At 38.5% G+C, this 17,384-nt stretch overlaps 1 pseudogene across 1 annotated transcript; it reads right to left on the bottom strand.

The window, feature by feature from the left end:
- Positions 1-786: 786 nt before the first annotated feature.
- On the bottom strand, positions 787-16,145 carry LOC697510 (large ribosomal subunit protein uL18m pseudogene; annotated as a pseudogene). The gene is made up of 2 exons (XR_013400634.1): positions 16,073-16,145; positions 787-1,479 (listed from the first exon to the last, which is right to left on the bottom strand). The product of XR_013400634.1 is annotated as a large ribosomal subunit protein uL18m pseudogene (transcript).
- Positions 16,146-17,384: the final 1,239 nt, after the last annotated feature.

Genomic DNA, 17,384 nt, shown 5'->3' on the forward strand with positions numbered 1-17,384 from the left:
ATACATTGTAGGGAGACAAGAGACATCAATCAATATGTGAAGATGTACTTTGGTTTGGTCCAAAAAGGCAGGACAACTTGAAGCTGGGTTGGAGGGGGTGCTTCCAGGTCATGCGTAGATAAGAAACAAAGGTTGTATTCTTTTGGGCTTTGATTAGCCTTTCACTAAATACACAATCTATATGTGAGAAAGGGGTAAAGTAATAGTCACTTATGTCTTAGTCTGGCTCAGTGAATCTGCATTTTTACATAAACAACAGGTCAGAGGAAGCAATGATACACATTTGTCTCAGGTGAGCAGAGGGATGACTTTGAGTTCTGCCCTTTGTCCCTCGCCTGTGAAGATAAGCTATCAATTTACATTACCAGGGTGAAGTTCAGCAGAACTGTTTTAGGGTAAAGATCTTGAAGCCCACAAGGAATTTCCTTATGGCTTAATTGTGAGGAGGTATGTAGCTTTTTTTTTTTTTTTTTAAGAGTTCATAACTCTTAAATTATTTTGTAATTTATAGACAACTTCTGACTTGCCCTTTGAAAGTTAATTATAATTGACGACTGCTTTTCTTAGATGCTTCTGAAGCCCAAGACAGGGGCACAATGTAGTTCTTGATTTAAAAAAACAGAAAGGGAAGGAGGATGACCTTAACTACAAATAATATTACACTGCAACATTATTGCTGTAAAACTTCCAAGCTGGCTGTTCTTCCAGATGCTCTCTTTTGATGGCTGTAGTGGCTGACAGTTTTATATTTACATGTTCAAAACAATTAACGCTTCCATTTATTCATTTATTCATAGATTCTCTGGGGTTCCCGTAGAACCAAACCACCTTCTGTCATGGCACTTTGTAGTGGTTTCATCGAGTCTAAGGCTGCCTCCCATGGGGTTGGTTGGTAGACCATGAAGTTGATTCCCGCCTCTAAGCATCTCTGTGCCAGTACTCGTCCTATACTCTCACAAGCCACCACATTTCTGGTACTATAAAGGTGCTTTTTAATAGCCCATTCACGAGTGGATGCCGAAACCACAACCTTCCCATTTTGATGCTCCACAAGTGCTTCTACATGACGCTGAGTCCTTATAACTCGCAACCTGTGCCAGAACTCACGGGAGGGCCACACCGTCCGCCAGCCCCGCTCTTTCTTGGCTACAGATAGAAGCTCCAGGTTCCGGGGGTTCCGATTGGTGAACTCTGGGGCGACAGCTTCATTTTCCACAGGGTGCACTTCAAGTTTCGCAGCCGGCTTGGAGCTGGTTGAGAGGGCTGCGAACCTGCACCCAGGGTTCCTGCAAACGGAGAACCCCCAGAACCGCGAGCGAAGCGCCTTCGCTGAGACGATCTCGGAAAAGCCTTGCCTCTTTTTCCTCAGGGACGACTCACTCGCTCGCCTGCCGCAGTCATATGAAGTCAGGGAAAAGCCTTTGGTTGCTGTAGATCCCCAAACTCTCGGTATGTAGCTTTTAAAATCTTCATAGCTATCTTATTTAGAATAAAATGGGAGGCAGGTTCGCTTGATGCGATTCCCAGTTTGACTTTCCCTTTGGCTTAGTGACTTTGGGGCCCTGAGATTTATTATCCTTTCACACCTGCATCCTTCTTTACTTCTTTTCTCTCTTCCTCCCCGCTTTCTTCTTCTTCCTTCTCCTCCTCCTCCTTCTTCTCTTTTACCTCTCTCTTACTATTTCTCTCCTTTTGCTTCTTTTCTTGTCTAGAGTCTAGACTAATACCATATTGGGAGGTTTTCAAAAAAGAAACTGTCTTTTTTTTATTTGAAGAAACGGTAGAATACTGTGTTTTACTTACTACACATACAACTATGTTATAGGAATAAGGGAAACTATACAATTATTTTAAGTATTTTCCTTTCATTTCCACTTCTATTGTATCCCTGAACTCCTTCTTCCTTTTGACTTGGGTTCACAGTCATTTTTTGTGCCTGTAAGACCCTCAATATGCTGAGTATAGCAGAAGAGAGACTGCAAGAATCTGAGAGATTCTGATCATCAACATAAGAAATGGCATAAAAGGACTTAGAGATTGGAAGAGTTTGGTCAGACAGGGATAAGAGATGTAAGAAGAAAGTCAGGAGTTCTGTTAAATTTTGCAAATAGAAAGGTTTAAGAGATGTGGGTAGTTACTTTTGAAAGTGAAACTTTGAGGGAGTTTGGAAAGTTTTACTCTCTGACATGCAAATTAATTCTAATACATCTTTAGGTGAAATGCAATACATGCCAGCAATATTCTCATTGTTTCGTGAAGCTGGACTTCTACATTTTTTTTTTTTGAGTGTGAGAAGTAGCACTAGTTTTACTAGATATACCTACTAAGCACATATAAAATAACAGGCACTCAGTTTGGAGAAGTAATGTTGAATAAAGCATATGTAACAGATGATGCTTGTGGAATGAATGAACAATGAATCCATAAATCAATGACCATACTTGAAAAGTTAGAAAGTTTTTCTCCTCTGAACAGTCTGAGGGCAAGTGGCGTACATCAGCCCTTTATCCCTAAATATGTTAATATGCATTTTTGTCAGAGTGAAAAATCATATCGTTTTAATTACTCTTTTAATCAATTTGATGGCTTTCTAGAGTGAATGTGGGGAGATTCAGAACTGGGTGGTTGCTATTGTTCTCCTGAGAGTTGTTTATTAATAAAGTGTTTTCTCATACAGATATAACCAGAACAACACACTGGGCATACGCTTATGTGCCCCTTCCTTACCTCTCAGGAAATCACAATTTGTAAGTGATCAAGCTCTCACGTTCATCATATTCTTTCTAATGTGCTAGTGGTATGAGCAGACCATGAAAATCGTTCACAAAATTATTTTCCTCATGTAACATTAATAGTAATAGTGGTTCCCTTCAAATCTTAACTCCTTCTAGCAGAAATGTACTCTCATTAAGCTATTCTCCACTAGTTAATTATCTCCTGTATCCAGTTCATCACGACTGCCACTCACTCCCATTAGCACCCCCTGTTGTGTTCTCATGGGCCTGGGAATTCTGTTCTCTATTCCCCTCTCTTATACATGGGTCACTAGGGTATTGCCTGAGCATTGTTCTCCCTACTTTTCTCATGTATTAACTTTAGTCACATTTTTATAGTTTCTGTTTTCCTACTTTCCATCATTGTGTTAATTATTCCTTCACTTTCTTTTATATCTCAGTTCTGATTTTGACTCTTGTTCATTCTCTTTTATTTTTCCTTGCTTATGCTTACTGCAGTTTTCAAGGAAAGTGTTTAATATTAAAACTCTGTTTTATTTATTTGTTTATTTATTATTATTATACTTTAAGTTCTAGGGTACATGTGCATAATGTGCAGGTTTGTTACATATGTATACTTGTGCCATGTTGCTGTGCTGCACCCATCAACTCGTCAGCACCCATCAACTCGTCAGCACCCATCAACCAGTCATTTACATCAGGTATAACTCCCAATGCAATCCCTCCCCCCTCCCCCCTCCCCATGATAGGCCCCGGTGTGTGATGTTCCCCTTCCCGAGTCCAAGTGAGGACACCAATGTATTGTTTACTGGCTCTTCTGAGAAGTTTTTCTAACTCTTAGAGGATTCCATTGGTGGTTCCAGAAAACAGGAGGAGGCCTGGAAGGATTGAAGTTTGTGTGAGTTTCCAAAGATACCTTAAGGGAGAATTTGCAAACTCATTACTGGCAGGTCAAATCTAAGCTGCAAGATTGGCATTTCCTTCTTCCTTTTTCTTTTTAAAAAATTGGTCCACACAGTAACTTAAACAACTTTCAATTAGTTTCCAGCATTTAACATAGAGATTTTGGCTTCTCTTTAAAATATGTGTCTGTAATCCTGCAGGGTAGCAATAAGCTGCAGCTGAGAAGCTCCTGACCTCTTTAGATGGGGTATATAATTCGGAGTTTGCCACAGTCTCCATCAGACCCATTTTAATCGTTTCTATTCCCTTCCTGACCCCTGTAGTTGTTGAATTTTTCACATTTGTATTAAAGTCTTAGGGGCAGCCTGTTTCAAGAGGTGGAGAACAGGGCCCTATCAAGGTGATAATTGTCCTCCAAGGACACAAAGAACTCGGAGTATTTCCGCTGCGCTCCTTTGCCTTGTTCCCTACATTTTGGTGATATTTTGTTGAAAATGACTGACTAACTGAAATATCAAGAATCGTGGTGATACCATAATTTTATAAACCTCTGAAAACTCAGCAGGCTTAGTGTGGAATTTGCAATCCTTTCAGCTCTTGACATTAAGAGTTGTAAGGGAGGAAGTGGTGCTCTGGCTTAGGCACAGTATTCTCGCAAGAGGCCAGGGCCAGACTCAAACATTTGACTTTGTTTTATTCTTTCACTTGGTGACGTTGCCATATTCTTGCTGCTATTGGATTGGCTATTTCTTTCTTTTCTTTTTTTTTGAAACGGAGTCTCGCTCTGTCGCCCAGGCTGGAGTGCAGTGGCTCTATCTCGGCTCAGGGCAACCTCCACCTCCTGAGTTCATGCCATTCTCCTGCCTCAGCCTCCCAAGTATGGATTGGCTATTTCTTAAAAGATAGGTCATTAGGGGTAAGGAAGAAACAAAAAAGTTACTGCAATTGGTCAAAAATAAATAAATAACTTCATATTACAATCTAGATTAAAACTCTTCGTTGGACTCTGGTTGCATTTGAGGAATGTCACAACTCCTTGTTAGGTGCCCCTTGCCTCCTCACTTCCCCCATTGTAGCTCCAGGATAATCTATACTACTCTATCCCATGCACTTCATGCAGACCTCTAGGCCGCCTTCAGATTTTCGACATCTATGTAAAATGCTTGGAAGCAGCCTGTTTGGGGAGGTTATGTCAAGTTAATAATTTATCCTAGAAGGACGGAGACCCCGGAGCAGGTTTCTCCACCACATCAGTCTCTTCCCTGCCTCAGGGACTGGGATTTGCTGTCTGTCTGCTTTCATTTTTAGCTCATTTCTTGAATTTTTCTTCTCAACTTTTAGGTCTTGGTTTAAATGTGCGGTCCTCAAAAAGATATGCGAACTGGAATAAATAAATAAATAATAAATAAATAAGAATAAATAAATGTGGACTGGCTGGGCATGGTGGCTCACATCTATAATCCCATTATTTGGGGAGGCTAAGATGGAAGTATTGCTTAAGGTCAGGAGATTGAGACCCACCTGGGAAACATAGTGAAATGCTCCTCTCTACAAAAAATAAAATAATTAACTAAGCATGGTGGCATGTGCCTATAGTCCTAGCTACTCGGGAGAATTGCTTGAACCCAGGAGTTCAAGGGTGTGATGAGGTATGGTCATGCCACTGCACTCCAGCCTGGGTGACAGAGCAAGACCCTACCTCTTAACAACAACAACAACAACAACAAGTGGACCACATATTGAATCCCTTTTGTGCCTTTGATATTTCTGCTTCCAGTAATATAGTTTTTTGTTTGTTTGTTTGTTTGTTTTTTTTTTTTTTTGAGACGGAGTCTGGCTCTGTCGCCCAGGCTGGAGTGCAGTGGCCGGATCTCAGCTCACTGCAAGCTCCGCCTCCCAGGTTTACGCCATTCTCCTGCCTCAGCCTCCGGAGTAGCTGGGAACACAGGCGCCCGCCACCTCGCCCGGCTAGTTTTTTGTATTTTTTAGTAGAGACGGGGTTTCACCGTGTTAGCCAGGATGGTCTCGATCTCCTGACCTTGTGATCCGCCCGTCTCAGCCTCCCAAAGTGCTGGGATTACAGGCTTGAGCCACCGCGCCCGGCTCAGTAATATAGTTTGTAGAGACAAATGATACCATTGGCATGTATTAATTATTTTCACCATACATATAAATTGAGTGCCAAAGTATCAAAGAAGACTATAATTTACTCTAATCAAATATTGATACACTTTTCTTAAAATACGAATCATGAGTGCCATCTACTCCAATTTCTAGTAACCTTCTCACTTGACTCCTTTTGGAGGTGTTAATAAATTTAAAAACCGGAGAGTACACCTCTCATGCTAAAAAAGCCCAATAAACTAGGTAGCGATGGAACATATCTCAAAATAACAAGAGCTATTTATGACAAACCCACAGCCAATATCACACTGAATGGGCAAAAGCTAGAAGCATTCCCTTTGAAAACTAGCACAACACAAGGATGCCCTCTCTCACCACTCCCTTTCAACATTGTATTGGAAGTTCTGGCCAGGACAATCAGGCAAGAGAAAGAAATAATGTGTATTCAAATAGGAAGAGAGGAAGTCAAATTATCTCTGTTTGCAGATGACATGATTGTATATTTAGAAAATCCCATTGTCTCAGTCCAAAAACTCCTTAAGCTGATAAGCAACTTCAGCAAAGTCTCAGGATACCAAATCAATGTGCAAAAATCACAAGCATTCTTATACACCAATAATAGACAGAGAGCCACATCATGAGAAAATTCCCATTCACATTTGCTACAGAGAGAACAAAATACCTACGAATCCAACTTACAAGGGATGTGAAAGACCTCTTCAAGGAGAACTACAAACTACTGCTCAAGGAAATAAGGGAGGACACAATCAAATGGAAAAACATTCCATGCTCATGGATAGGAAGAATCAATGTTGTGAAAATGGCCATACTACCTGAAGTAATTTACAGATTCAGTGCTATCCCCATCAAACTACCATTGACTTTCAGAAATTACAGAATTAGAAAAAACTACTTTAAATTTCATATGGAACAAAAAAATAGCCTGTATAACCAAGACAATCCTAAGCAAAAAAAAAGAACAAATCTGGAGGTATCACACTACCGGACTTGATACTACAAGGCTACAGCAACTAAAACACCATGGTACTTGTACTAAAACAGATATATATATAAATAAAAAAATGGAATACAACAGAGGCCTCAGAAATAATGTCACACGTCTACAACCCCCTGATCTTTGATAAACCTGACAAAAACAAGCAATGGGGAAAGGATTTCCTATTTAATAAATGGTGTAGGGAAAACTGGCTAGCCATACACAGAAAACTGAAACTAGATCCCTTCCTTACACCTTATACAAAAATTAACTCAAGATGGATTAAAGACTTAAATGTAAGACTGAAAACCATTAAAACCCTAGACGAAAACCTAGGCAATACCATTCAGGACATAGGCATGGGCAAAGACTTCATGACTAAAACACCAAAAGCAATGGCAACAAAATCCAAAATTGACAAATGGGATCTAATTAAACTAAAGAGCTTCTGCACAGGAAAGAAACTATCATCAGAGTGAACAGGTAGTCTACAAAATGGGAGAAAATTTTTGCAATCTATCCATCTGATAACAGTCTAATATCCAGAATCTATGAGGAACCTAAACAAATTTACAAGAAAAAAAAAACCCATCAAAAGGTGGGTGAAGGATATGAACTGACACTTCTCAAAAGAAGACATTTATGCAGCCAACAAACATGAACAAAAGCTTATCATCACTGGTCATTAGAGAAATGCAAATCAAAACCACAATGACATACCATCTCACACCAGTTAGAATGGTGATCATTAAAAAGTCAGGAAACAAGAGATGCTGGAGAGGATGTGGAGAAATAGGAATGCTTTTACACTGTTGGTGGGAGTGTAAATTAGTTCAACCATTGTTGAAGGCAGTGTGGCGATGCCTCAAGGATCTAGAACTAGAAATGCCATTTGACCCAGCAATCCCATTACTGGGTATATACCCAAAGGATTATAAATCATGCTACTATAAAGACACATGCACATGTATGGTTATTGCAGCACTATTCACAGTAACAAAGACTTGGAACCAACCCAAATGCCCATCAATGTTTGATTGGATAAAGAAAATATGGCACATATACACCATGGGATACTATGCAGCCATAAAAAGAATGAGTTCTTGTCTTTTTCAGGGACATGGATGAAGCTGGAAACCGTCATTCTCAGCAAACTAACACAGGAACAGAAAACCAAACACTGCATGTTCTCACTCATAAGTGGGAGTTGTACAATGAGAATACATATGGGCATAGAAAGGGGAACATCACACACTGGGACCTATCGGAGGGTGAGGGCAAAGGGAGGGATAGCATTAAGAGAAATACCTAATATAGATGATGGGTTGATGGGTGCAGCAAACTACCGCAGCAGACGTATACCCGTGTAACAAACCTGAACATTCTGCACATGAATCCCAGAACTAAAAGTATAATTAAATAAAATAATAATAAAATAAAGAAGCTGGCTAAAACCCACAGAAACCAAGATGGTGACGTGAATGACCTTTGGTCGTCCTCACTGCTACAGTCCTATCAACGCCATGACAGTTTACAAATGCCATTGCAATGTCAGGAAGTTACCCTATATGGTCTAAAAAGGGGAGGCATGAATAATCCACCCCTTGTTAGCATATAATTAAGAAATAACCATAAAAATGGGCAACCAATAGCCCTCAGGGCTGCTCTGCCTATGGAGTAGCCATTCTTTATTCCTTTACTTTCTTAATAAACTTGGTTTCGCTTAAAATAAATAAGTAAATAAATAAATAAATATTGCTATCTTCCAAATTTTTTTTGTTCCACTGAAAACCCTTAGAGAAAAAACTGTAAGAGTTTGGGATATTTTCAATTCAAAAATTTGTCATTGGTTTTAAGTTTCTTCAAATCATGTTTTCCCCTATTGTTTCTGCCTGAATTTGAATATGCCAGAATTCCTTAGAGAATTATATAGTTAGGAAAATCCATCAGTTTTTAAGTACTCTAAACTTAAAAACAAAGATGAAAAAAATAATATATGCTGGCCATATATCCTTATAAATGTATATATTTCACCTTATCTGTGATTTTCATTTCTTTGCCTTAATAATAGACATTGGTATAATTAAAAAAAAACAGGGGAGTAAACTTTTTGGATAAGGTTATGTCAAGACAATTTAATTTGAATCATACTTATTTGAGCCATATGAGACTGTGTTCATCACATGAACTGTATGATTATCAAATAGGTTTTAATATCAAACTAAAATTATTTTAACTCAATGTATTCTTTGTAATGATAATAGTGCCTTATTTCTTTGTTGTCATAGGCATTTTTCATTCTATAATTCTCATGTATTTATTTTAAAAAACTAGCCAATTTGACTCTCAGAGAATGTAGTGGCTCTTGGAATGTACACCTTTATATTTCTCTAAGCATAAAATCTGAACTTATTCAATGCCTGCTGGAGGTGAAGACATAGTCCAAATTTAAGTGTAAATCCTAGCATAAGGCAAAATAAATGTGGGAACCCATGTGTATTAGGCCATTCTTGCATTGCTATAAAGAAATACCTGAGACTGAGTAATTTTTAAGAAGAGATTTAATTGGCTCAAGGTTCTGCAGGCTGTACAAGAAGCATAGTGCTGGCATCTGTTTCTGGGGAGGCCTCAGCAAGCTTACAATCATGACTGAAGGTGAAAGGGGAGCAGGCATCTCACATGGCAGGAACAGGAGCAAGGGGTGGAGGAGATGCCACACACTTTCAAACAACCAGATCTTCTGTGAACTCAAAGGGAGAATTCACTCATCACCAATGGGATGGTGACAAGCCATTCATGAGGGATCTGCCCCCGTCATTCAAACACCTCCCACTGATGCACCACCTTTCAATACTGGAGACTACATTTCAACATGAGATTTGGAGAGGACACATATTCAATCCATATGGTCATGCCAGTTGCATATCTACTCAGTATGCCCAGACATTTCCAACCATAGTGATGAGCTTTGCTGCCCATGAGGGCATAGAACACATCTATAGTCAGTCAGGCTCTTACTGGCTGTTAGCCTTTTCCAGCCTTCCATTTGTTGCTTTCCCCATCATTGTTCTAGATCTTGTCCTTTACTCTTGTTTATATTAATGTACAACTTATTCTATCCCCCTTTGGACATGCACCATGTATATGAGAAAGATTGTTTCTAAACACATTGGTCCTTTCATTTTGTTTCCGGTGATTTTAGTGACTGTATCATGCTTTGAATTACTTTTACAAATAAGCCCAAATGAAAACTACAGATATCATTGCATTTATATGATTAATTTTGATTTTTGAGTCTCATTTAGAAATACAGCATTGAAATTTTTAGGCATTCTTATTTTGATGATAGTTCTCTTGGTGAATTACTACATAGCTACCTCACCTCTTATTGAGTTATCCTTCTCATTTCTAATTTTCTTAGGCCCACAGAAATGTCATTAGTATCTTTATTTATACTCATAGCATTGTCCAGTACCAGTTCCACAGGGAATCTGATCTAAAATCTAGCCAAACACCAGTGATATCCTATCTCAAACTATCGATTTTCCCTCACTTCATTATGATTACCTTTGATTTCCAGTTTTAGCAAATCTCTATTCTCTGTGATAGTACTGACTACAAAGTTGAGAGGGTTATTTCTGTGATTAAAATTTCATGGTTTCTTGCATCTAAATTCTTTGCTAGAGAGAACATTGAATATTCTCTGGAGAGAAAAAAATACAGCTAACAATTTTTTGTTGCAGAAATTTACCATTACAAATTCTAGGGAGTGCCCTTTCATTAGTTCTCTGCAGGAGAAGTCAAATAATGGTAATAAGCTGCAAAGCAAGGTTTTGACAATTTATGTTTATAAAAATAAATAATACATTTTGCATATACAGAATAATGTTTTATCAAGATTTTTATTTCCAGGACCAAATAGAAAATATAACATTTGAAACAATTAAAACAAGAATGTTCTCTGAAAAATTGAGTACTACATTGTGCTATTTCTGGTCCCTCTATGGTTTATTGACCCTGCTAACATAATCATGCATTTTTAGCATTAAAAAAATAAGCCATTTTTTGTGCAGTTAAGAATTCAGAGGGATATTGTTAATTGAACTAATAATTCTCAATTTTCGAATCAAAGCAACAAGAATTTCTTATAATCCTGATGTGTGGCTAATTCTATGTCATATAGTCTAAAGAAATACATGGTCTTTGTTGCTGCAAGTTTTATAATTTTGACAAGAAAGCAAGTAGAAAGAGAAGTCATACACACACACACACATATGTATATATAATAAAGTTCTTTTTTTATAGTATAAAAAGCAAAATTAAAAATATTCTGCCTGCTGGAATCTTATAGAGGCATTAATGGAGGGGCGTGAGATTTTGATTGGCCTTAGAGTGTAGGAGTTAAATTAATGGGTGGGTGAAGAAGGAAGAGAGGACACAGTAGAGGAGAGGTTAGTATCCATCAAAAGGTATGCCAGCTCCTTTCCCCTAGGACTGTAGATATTTGCCTAACCCTCAAATTTTGTTGGACAAACTCTCCATGATATGTATAGTGTTCTCTTGAGAGCTGTAGGATTTTAAATTTCTTGTTTTACTTAGAAAGGGATGGGCTTACTGAGGTGATTTATAGCAAGTGAATTAGATCAAGTTCAGTGATGTTCAATTTTGCCACATGTGTAGACACAGCCATAGCTCTGGAAATTGTTAAGATTTTGTGTCAATAATAGGAGGTTAACTGGTAAGGTCACTTTGTGATTCAGAACAGAAAGACGAAATGTTCTGAACTGGATAATAAAATTCAGTTGGACATGTGACCAACATTGTTCTCAGGTACTGGTATCTGAAACATTTTTTGTAATGCTGGAGAAAAGCAACAACATAATATGGTGAAATATGCCACAGATAAGAATTAACATCTGATGTTGCCATTGTCTGCTTATAGTACGCATCTGACTTCAAGTAGCTGCAAAGAAGAGGAGATTTTTGGAATTGAATAGAAATATTACAGATCCAGTGTCTTCTGGGTAGTAAGAAAACCAATTTTTTAGGCTCTTGAATTTTGCATTTTTTTAACCAAAATTTCAGGAGCTATAGATCCTTCCTGGTACTGTAGTGCAGATAAGAAAGAAAATAAAAAATAGAAAGGAAGAGATACAGAGGATGGAGCTAGAGACAGACAGCGATATAAAGACAGAGAGAAACAGGCAGAGTAAGACCAAGGGAAAGACAGAGATGGATGATACATATGTGTGGTCTGTCAGCTCCCTTCCTGAACCTAAACCTAATACTTAGTTCTATGAACTGAATTGTGTTCCCTCTCCCCTAAATTCATATGTTGAGGCCCTAACCCCCATTGTGATTATAATTGGAAATAGGGCTTTTAAGGAGGTAATTGAGGTTAAATGAGGTCTCAAGTTGGAGCATGAATCCATTAGAACTGGTGTCCTTTGTCTATAAGAAGAGGAAGAGACACCAGGAGTCTATTTCTCTGCACAAGCACAGAGGAAAGGCCACGTGAGGACACAGGGAGGAGGCGGCAGTCTGCAAGCCAAGAGGAAAGGCCCACCCTGAAACCAACCCTCCTGCTACCTTGCTCCTTGGACTTGTAGCCTCTAGGACTGCAAGAAAATAAATGACTATTGTTTCAGCCATCCAGTTTGTGGTAAAGTATTTTGTCATGGCAGCCTGACCAGACTGATACACTCACTATGCCAGTTAAGGAACAGTGCAATTGCCTCATCCTTGAATAGCCAAGTCATTTTCTTTGCCAAAAGGAGAATGAGAAGTGCATCTTGGTTTGTGTCTAAGTGAGTTTGAGGGGACATCACACTGGAGTTGGCTCTAACTTTGCTGGCATAAAATAAACGTGTTAGATGATCCAGCAGCTCAGGAAGATCTTCAACTGCATCCTCATCTGAAATCAGTTACAGTGACTTTCCCTAACTTTAATTCTATTATGTGTCTAATCTTAAGGAATGCAAGTCAGTTGGTGGTGGTTGGAATATATCAGTAGAGGTCCAAGCAGCAGTACAGGATAAGTAGACAGTATTGCCTGTTGGGTGATGTGTAACTCAGTTTAGATTTGGCTGTGATCTAAGGGAAGCCCTCTAATCAGCCTGAAGTGTAACTGCTAGGAATGGGTGATGGGCAGGATGCTTGGAAGAGTGGGAAGGGCACTCCCACTCTTCTGCCTACTGCCAGGTCCTTGGATAAAATGCTCCTTCAGCAGGATCCTTTGCTTTATAATCCCTCATTCCTGACCATATGATTTATTCGTGGCCAGCCTTCTAATCCTGCACTCAACTTCCCTACCACCCAGTCTACAGCAACTTATAGTCTCATAGGAATTGAAGTGGCATGAAGTTCTTCCTCAATTTGACTACGTCCTCTCCATGCCTCAATGAGCACAGGCTTTTGAAACAAAAAGACCAAGAAGAAACTCTTGTTTTCCTCTCTTATATTCCTCCCCTGAGAAAATAATCATGGAAAATCCAGCTGCTTTGACTGTGGGAAGCAGAAGAAGAAAGCGATGGAGTCAACTCCAAGGAGGAAGAAAGAAAAAGGGATCATATTGGTAAATATCTAAAAATATTACTCTTTCATACTTGTTATGCCACCTGCTATACATATGCATATAAATTGTTACAAGCTCCACTTTCTAGCTCCTTAAAGAGGAATTTAGAGAACCAGTGGCCAATCGGGGCTACTACAGATATGTCACACTGACTTAAACCATGGAGGAAGAAGTAATGTCATTAGATCAGTGGTTACATATTTTCAGGTGTTACAGTCCTGTCTCATTTAATGAGAAAGAATGAGGGATGCTAGATGTTCTGCAATATTTAGGGCATTCTGCACAAGAAAGAATTATTCATCATCCTGCATGACTTTCACATCTTAATAATTAAAAATTTAAAAACTTGTTCAAATAGACAAAAATTCTGTTTGTGGTGTACAGCATAGTGTTAAGATATATGCACATATTGTGAAATGGCTAAATCAAGCTAATTAACATGCATTATCTCACATACTTATCTTTTTCGTGGTTAGAACACAAAATTGACTCCCGTAATTTTCAAGTATAAAATATATTGCCATTAACTATAGTCACCATAGTGTACAATAGTTCTCTTGAATTTATTCCTCCTGTTTAAGTGAAAATTTGTATCCTTTCACTAACATCTCCACCATTCCCCAAACCCCAGCCTCTGGTACTCATCATTCTGCTCTCTACTTCTATGAGTTTGGCTATTTTGTATTCCACATATAGGTGAGATTATGTGGTCTTTGCCTTTCTGTGCCTGGCTTGTTTCAGTCAACATAATGTCCTCTAGATTCATCCATATTGTCACAAATGCCAGTATTTACTTTTTTTTTTTTTTTTTTTTTTTAAGGCTGGATAGTATTCCATTGTGAATATATGGCATTAAAAAAATCTGTTCAACCATTGATGGCTACTTCAGTGGTTTCCATGTCTTGGCTATTGTGAATAATGCTACAATGAATATGGGAGTGCAGATATCTCTTCAACATAACAATTCCAATTCTTTTATATAAGTATACCAGGAGTGGGATTGCTGCATCACATGGTAATTCTATTTTTAGTTTTTTTTGGGAACCTCTATACTGTTTTCCACAATGGTGGCACTAATTTACACTCTCACCAACAGGATACAAAAGTTCCTTTTTCTCCACATCTTTGTCAAAACTTCTCTTTTGTCTTTTTGATAATAATCATTCTAACAAGTGTTAAGTGATAGCTCACTGTGGTTTTAATTTGCATTTCCCTGATTAGTGATGTTGAGCATTTTTTTCATATACCTATTGTCCCTCTGCAAATCTTCTTTTGAGAAATGTCTATTTAGGACCTTTGCCCATTTTTAAATTGGGTTTTTTGTTTTCTTGCTATTGAATTACTGAATTCCTTATGTATTTTGGATATTAACCCTTTATCAGACATACTGTTTGCAAATATTTTTTCTCATTCAGTAGCTTGTGTCTTTACTCTGTTGATTATTTCCTTGGCTGCACAGAAGCTTTTTAGTTTGATGTAATCCAATTTGACTATTTTTGCTTTTGTTGTCTGTGCTTTTGGGGCCATATACAAAATTATTGCCATGACTAATGTCATAGAGCTTTCCCTCTATATTTTCTTCTAGTAGTTTTACAGTTTCAGGTCTTAAGTCTTTAATTGATTTTGAGTTGATGTTTGTACATACTGTGAGATAAGGCTCTAAATTGTCCCAACCTATTTGCTAAGGTACAAATGAGGCATAGGTTTCGGGCAGAAGTTCAGTTAAGTAATAAACATCTGGCTGAAGTTTTTTTTGTTGCTGCTTCCCTTGAGAAGCTCAGAGTATGGCCTTTGTTTGGCACCTTCCGCACACAGGTTAGCAGTTACCTAACAGCCTAACTCTTATAACTTTTCATATCCAGAGTGGAAAAACTCACATTATATAAAGTGATTTTGAAGTGTTTAGTCATTGCTTTCATGATATAGGTACAATTTATGAGAGTATGCACATGATTCATTTGGCCAAAATGGATTGCACAAATTGACTTTTATCAAAAACAACTTACAATAAAAGAATTGGTTAATGGAAGACTGTATGATACCTCAGCTGAAGAGTCTCCATTTATGGTGGAGGTACATACCACTTTATCCAAAGTTAAATGAATTCAAGTAGCAGAAAATGAAATTTCATACTTTACATTAGAGAGTTTGTTTTTTAGATCTGCCCACAGGACACAGGGGTGGTCCTTGGGGATGGAGTGACTCATGCTCCCAATCATAACTAAAAGTTGTTAATCTTTCTTCTTTTCCAGAAAACTGTTAACTTTTTAGAGAATTAAATTACAATTCAATTTGTTGGATAATGCAATTTAATACAAGAAAAGCTTCCCAGGAGCTTCCCACAGCTGTCACCCCAAGAGATCAAGAAAGCATGCTCCCTGCCGTATCACAAAGAACCAGGCACCCTTTCCAGACTTCAGCAGCCCTGGGGAACTAAGAGCCCACCACCCCCCAGAGTCTACTGGGATAAAAATCTGCTTGGCATTCCTGCTATTCTCAGACCTATATTCATCCAACCACTCCCAAGTGTTTCTCATAATGCCCTGGGGCTCCTCTCCACTGATCCAGTTTCTTACTCCTCTTAGAGTCCCCTAACCCCTTTCACTGTACTATTTGGTATTCCTGATCTATGATCAGGAAATTCTTACATAGTCTCGGCTTCTGCCACATATTTGCCTTAACCAGACCTCCTCCTGCAGCATTCTCAAGCAGAAGTTGCTCACCTCTGGGCCTACTCACCTCCGGGCCAGATCATGTGAACCATGCAGGCTATTAATGCCTTGACCACTTGTCTCAAATGGTGTTCTCCCATCTACCGCACATTCTCACTTCCATGGGTGTGTCTTGTACCTTTTCTCGCCCCAAACTGTTCCATCTTAAAATCCCCAATGTGTTTCATTGAAAGGCCATAACTGTCTACATTTCTTATTGGCTTAAATAACCTATTGGAATAATAGTTTTATTTTTATGCTGTAGCTCCTCAGCACTGGTCTTAACTCATGTAGCTTTCTCATAACTACTTCGGAATTTTACTCTCTATCCACAAAGACCTAATCCCTTTCCTTCGTTCCCCCTTATTCTTAGCAAATGATTTGGACTTTGATATTTATCTACTTGACATAGACATTTAGATGTCTCAGTAACTTCAAATTCAGTATGTAGAAAAATACCTTTTGAACTCTCCTCCTCCATCAAAAATATTCCTCCTATCCCTTGAGTCCAGGAGTTCGAGACTGGCTGCAGTGAGCTATGAACACGCTACTGCCCTCCAGCCAGGGTGACAGAGTGAGACCTTGTCTCTATAAATAAATAAATAAATTCCCCTCTTTCAGTGTTCTCTGTCTCTCTTTCTCTCTTGCACACCTCTGATCTAGTCACTCAAAACTTTAAAACTGTAAACTTGAAATGTTCCTGTCTGCAGGCATTCCATTGCCCCTGTTGGAAAGGCCATCTTCTTAGTAGTCATATCACTACATGGGCTGGCTCCTACCTGTTTCCCTCCAGCCTCATCTTGTGCTAGCTGCTCCTCACTCTGCGAATCTTTTTGTTCCACTCATAATCACCATCTTTCATTTCTTCTGATGCACTCAGCATCTTTGCACAGGCAGTTTTCTCTGTTTACCACTATACCAGCAACCAGCTTACCCTTTTCATTCTTCATGTCCCTGCTAAAATATCCTTTCCTCCAATTAAACCTCCACTGACCAAGCTCTCTACAAGATTAGGTTAAGTCTTCCTGAAATAGAATATAATAAAAAGTTGCATGTCTCAATTAGAATGATTGATTATTAATATTTATTTCCTACCCTCAAAATAAGCATCATAATACCAGGGTCTGGGGCCACTGGATTCACCTATATAGATTTTCAATAACATCTATGGAAAAAACGAACAGATGACTTTGAATCAGTCTGTTCACTGTATTTTATGAAGTGTAAGCATGATGTCTTTATTGTGACTCACAGGGGTATAATTTTCTCTCTTCACAGAAGATATGAATCAATGCAACCTCTCTATCATCTCAATTTAAAGCACTTTACTTATGGATCAC

The sequence above is a fragment of the Macaca mulatta genome, chromosome 11 (assembly GCF_049350105.2).
Source record: "Macaca mulatta isolate MMU2019108-1 chromosome 11, T2T-MMU8v2.0, whole genome shotgun sequence".
NCBI classification, from domain to species: Eukaryota; Metazoa; Chordata; class Mammalia; order Primates; family Cercopithecidae; genus Macaca; species Macaca mulatta.